Raw genomic sequence first — 6,102 nt, forward strand, 5'->3', positions numbered from 1 at the left:
CCCTGTCAAAATCATTAACCCTGTGTGTAAGGAAGGTTGTAAAAATGTTGTAAATAAAAATTCCACATTCCACGGTAGGCTTCCGTGCTGGTTTTAGTCTTAGAGAACGCAGCTTGCACACGCGTCATAAGTGTACCGTTACAATTTCATTTCAAGGAGACCCTCACTTTGTCAAGCTGTGTCTTCGAGTTCGCGTCTCACGGGACTGCACAATAAAATTCAGCACGCTTACTATTATATTATATTTTAATTATATTATTATAAGGTAAATTAGATTGGAATAAATCGCGAGGACAACTCAACACTTTTTATAATCGTAACTCTGATATACCGCCCTTCAATGAAAATTCGAAGTATTTTCACCCACGACTCATTATATAATTTACACAAGTTGAAGGTAAATGTTTCGTTTTAATTTTGTTAATGATTGTAATGGAGATAGTAGAGGCGAAAGAAATATTAATAAACGTTTCCAACTTAGATCGAATGAAAACTATACCCTTCAACTTTCTAATTGTTCCTGTTTCTCCATCAGTCAAACTCGCATAACCAGTCGCAACAAACGACCTTTCAGATTATTCCTTCCATGATAAAAATAAGAGAAGGTAACCGGCAAGCTTGAACTGTATCAAGTTTGTACCGGAACTTCGCCAATTGGAATTTTAGTTACGAAATTTATACATCGACCTTCACGTTTCTTCGACATAAAGGACGGTCGGTTCGCTTGAACTATACCTATACATAATAATAGCATAGTACGATATATACATATATTACGACAGGTAGTAAAATAAAAGCGGATCTGGTGATTGTATTTGTAGAGCAGCAATTGCGTGAGAACGAGTGTGAAAGTGATGTATAAGTCAAATTTACCTCGTTCCAGGAATTAATTCTTAAATCGTGGCAGAAAATAATCGTAGAAAATAACAGCACTCACGCAATTTACGCTTTCAGTTTTTTCAACTTATATCACTTTTCTTTTCAGGTATTTCTTTCTGTATTATTTCTATATTTTTCTTTCTTTATTAATACGAAGCAAGAAATGAAGTTTACCAATGTTATAAATAATTTCCAAAATAATTCCCAAAATGTGTTTAATATCACAACCAGGGGAAAATACTAGCGTAATCAAAATTTATATAGATAAAATTTTAATATTTTGACCGTACGTAAGCATGTGATAATTTTAGAAAATTTTTAATTGGTGTAGAACACGTATATACTCTATTATCAAGAACTGGTCGAAACTCAAAGAAACTGCAGTTCAATGTATTTAAATTCCATTCATTTTTTCAAAATGTTGTATTAATTTCTTATTAATGCAAAGATAGATGTAAAATCCAATAATTTTATTGCGCGTCGACAAAAAATAGAAATATACAATATTTTGAACGAAGTAAAGCAAATTTGAATATAGATTATACCTGAAACTTAATTTTTTTCAATTTCTTTGGTTTTTTCAAATTTGAACATAAAATACACTATTTAACGTACTGTAATGAGATTAAGGAAAAAAATTTATATTTCTATCATTCATCAAGATTCCAGTTACCATCGGATCATTGGTAATCATTCTACACGATCAAGCTGGCAGCCTGCAGTTATGGCAACCAGCATTACGTTTCTGCAAGGCGAGTATTCACTCGCGTCGACTCGTTGCTATCTTTCCGCGATTGTAAAATGACGAAATTCGCGCAAACCAAAGAATAGAATTTGTAGTTACTTTTTCACAAGACGCACAAGCTTAAAAGTAATATGAAGTTCTATTTTATCTGTCGGATCTCTACCACCGAAATTCGTACGTTCCCAGACGCGTCCTTTTGTTGCAATTTACTAGTTTTCTACGGTACAACGACATTTCCTTTGATGTCTCAACACCGGTTATTCTTTGAACTACTCAAGAAATACGCGTATACATTAATTCACGGAGTTTAACTCGATGAAAGAGCGACCCATTCAAAAGATTTCGAAGAAAAATATGATCCCATTGTATTTTTTTAGAAGCATGAATATTCATTTCTGTTGCAACAAGTATCATTGTAAGGTACATTTAACGTGTTACGTATTGTCTGACATATTTTTAGAAGCTACATAGTTTCAAATTTTACATTCGTACTTTTTTTTAAAAAAAGAGAAGGAAACTTGTGTTTCCTTTCCAATTTTCTGTAACGATTATACTCAAGAAGATGATAATAATAGGATTAATCGATTGATTTTATTTATTTTAAATTTTAGCAAGTATTGCTATTTATTAGTAGGTTCATATCACAGACATTGAGAAGTTATTTATACGAATTATATAGTATTAATATTATTGAATGTATAATATGCTACTGAAATCATAATATATGTAGAGTATTATTCTTTATGATTTATACTATACTGCATACTAATATCTCATATTCGTAACAGGTATCAATGTCAAGAAAACAGGAATGTATATCTCTAAAATCACAAAAACACGTATCCTGTACACTTTCTTTCCTATACAGTTCGAAGTCGAAGATTGAATGTTCGTGACATATGGAAAAAGCAATTTTATAATTCTGCCTTATATTTATTACGTGACGGTGCATGTATATACAATATATACGTTACATATATGGACTTACCAATCGTGACGACAGTCCATCCTTAAATTCTTCCTTTAATTGTTCTGGCTCCTCTAATCGAATCACCTTGGACAATCCTGTAATAGATACGTAACGTTACAAATAACATGTCGCAGAAACAATGCATAACATCGAATTAAACGCGTCAGAGAGGTTTACAAAAGGAAGAATTAGTATGAACATAGCGTTAAGAGTTACAGGACAAATTACAGACAATGGCGTTGGCAACGTGCCAAACGATCATGTCATGATGCACTTCGAGGTGAGGATTACTCCATGTGCATTGACCTTCTTCTGTGTGCAACGAGGTTACAGCTATCACGTTCGCGACACAGGTGTAACGTTGTATGAAGATTCGTAGCTTGCATCATCGTGTATAATAATACCCACCTACACGTCGAGTCACTGACTTTGGGCCCTGTAGAAAGCTATCATTATCAAAAATATTATGCATGAGCTTCCTTCCGCGTTCCTCGCCACTGTTGAACGTTTAACTGGCTATTGCACTGGAATTTTGACAATGACGAATGAGGATCGCGGAACGACTGGCTGGCGAAGTTACGTGACGGCATTGTGGCTCGTTAACCGAGGGAAACTGTATCGACCGGTGATACGAGAAATACGTAGCTGGGCCGATGTTCGTTATCGTCTAAGCGAGTCACGCAAAATGTGCCCGTGGGTTTCAACATTGCAGCCCATAGTTACAAGAACCCGCCTCCTACTTTGCCGGAATTTATCGTCATCGTTGAAATCGTCGATTGGTTGATGCAAGCTTTCGTGACCCGGCGTTGACTAGAGTTTCACATAAATAAGTGACAACACGCTATAGCGGCTTACATGTTTAACAAACATTCATCTATGACAGCAATAGCGAGTATATGAATGATCAAGTAGAGAGCAGGAACTTCTTTTAGTAATTGTACGTGCCGTGCTTTTGTTAAATGGTTTTGGTTACTTTCTTCGTATCGATCATTTAGTAAACGAAGTACAAGATGAGCTCTATCAATGAGAAGTATCGTTTTATGTGATTTGATGACTGATTATTTAAATTAGTAGGTCGCTATATTGATTATAAATGTTCATTCAGTCTTCTTGTATAATTTTCCATTGTAATTATATCTATATTAAAATAGAATTAACATAAAAGATACCACGTTTCTAATTGTTTCCTTTTAAATCAATTTAATGAGTCATTGATATAATTAGTGCCAAAAGAAAATATACGATTTCGATACGAGAGAAATTTCAGATAAGGATTAACGTACCTACAGTTTTTAGCGTTCAGTAATTAACAAAACTACTGTACTTTTTAAGAATAATTGCATACATCAAAAACAACGTTTGGAATTTTTATATAATGCTGGAAGAAACAAAGATAAGGAAACAAAGATATCGTATGAAATTGTAAATCGACTCTTACAACTGTGAACGCGAAAACAGTCTCGTGAAAAGAACTTTCCCCTTGGAAAGTTCTAAGACGGTCAGCTGAGTAACTGCTAAATCGGTTTATCGTCATGTAAGAAAATATTGCTATGTACATATAGATCATAATCGTATATATGTTCGTGTGTATAATATGACGAGATGATTAAAATAATATGTGTGAAAATGGATAAGAGGCGATATTAATTTTGTTTTTACTAATTTCATAAACTTCGCTAATAATGTCAGAAAATTGACATAAGTCTTATACTCGATTCTTATTCACTTTAAGTATCCACTATTACTTAAAAAAATTTACTTTATAAATGGAAATGAAGAATACATGAGCGTTTATGAATAACAGGATATTAAATTCTTAGTTGTTTGAAGCTGTAATACTTACTAGTATCTGAGTATTAATTAGTCGGAGTAATTACTCAAACATTAAACATTTAACGTATGTTTATCAAATTGTAGACCAAATGAAAATGCAGCTTATAACGAATTAAGTATATTCACTTTCTCAAACATTAAGAAAAACTATTTGATCCGAGAAATTAAACACTGATCATCTACTATAAAGCGATTCATTGGTAAAATTTCCTTTATCTTTTTCACCAATGAAAGCTAAAATAAAGGAGAAATTTCTTCATAAATACTTTATCGCATAATGATATAGATAATAGATTATATGATTAGACATCAAGATTGTTTTAATTATTAGATCTCTATAACTGTATCCTCTGAATGAAATAAAAATAATACCACATTATATAATAAAATGTATTGCTTAAACTTATAATATCAAATAGATTTAAATTCAACAAAAAAGAGGTTTCTCCTTATCTCTGGGCAAATATCTTTGTCCTCACATATTTCATAATTTTTGGATACTGCTTTTCTAACAAAACGTAACTCTTATATTTCACTTAAATTTTAACTGCCTCTTTCTAAAGGCTACAACACAGGTAAATTACAACATGAATTAAAATAAATTTCACATTCCTTTTCAATAACTATATCTGATAAAATAATCAAGTAATACATAGCTACGGTAACTATGCAATTCCAGTTGTACAAACCACTCTATGAAGTACATACAAGTTATAGTAACATTGGTAATGAACCCGACTAGAGACGAGTCTTGTTTGAATGGTAAATTGCAATCCTGTTGCGAAGGACGACGTAAACAAGCCTTCCTTCTGTGCATTCATTCGCCTGATGTTTCCATTGATGATACAGAAAGCGAGCTCGATCGTCGAGTGATCCCGGTAATGAAAGTAGGTAAGTGCATTTTCTTCCAAGAAACCGGCTCTGGATCAGTTATAAATCATAACCGATAAAGCAGATTGCTCCCGTTTATTGATTTCATTCCTCTTTACCACGTTCTACATTAAACATCGCAGTAACATCGTCACGAAGCTCACAAGTGTTTCATTTACTTTCTACATTAATAGAATATTTAATATGATTTCAATAGTTCCTTTCCTATTTTCTGAAAGTAAAAACCTATTTTGATTCATCATGGTTATTATAATTTCTCTGGAATTTAGACATACATACATGCTGGCAATTACGATAATTTTTCTCTATAAATTTTCTGTAGATTTTTATCAACCCTAATAGCCTAAAATAACATTTGAGTTCCTTTAATTATCAATTTTAATTACTACTTCCTTTAATTGTTACACATCACAAAGATCATAAACGCGGCATTAAAGAGTTTATAAGCAGAAAATATCGCTTCCTATGTAACTCCATTTATAATCAGAAACGATATACATACATACTATCGTCCTGCATATCACGGAGACATTGCCTCATCGGCATTAAAATTAAACTGTAATTTTTCACATCAACTCGAATACGATGTAACGTCGATCTTGCACACTCAAAAATAATTTATCGTTAATCTTCAAATAATATTCAAAATATACTCTAATTTTAATAATTCTACCGGTATTTCGTCCATAATATCTGCTTTGAACTTCTAAAATCCATTTAAATTCACTAGAATTAAAATTTAAAATACCGTTCCTCGCACCTGTTCATTTAAAAGCAATTCAAT

Source organism: Bombus impatiens, unplaced genomic scaffold (assembly GCF_000188095.3).
Source record: "Bombus impatiens unplaced genomic scaffold, BIMP_2.2 scf_0673, whole genome shotgun sequence".
In the NCBI taxonomy this organism is placed as follows: domain Eukaryota; kingdom Metazoa; phylum Arthropoda; class Insecta; order Hymenoptera; family Apidae; genus Bombus; species Bombus impatiens.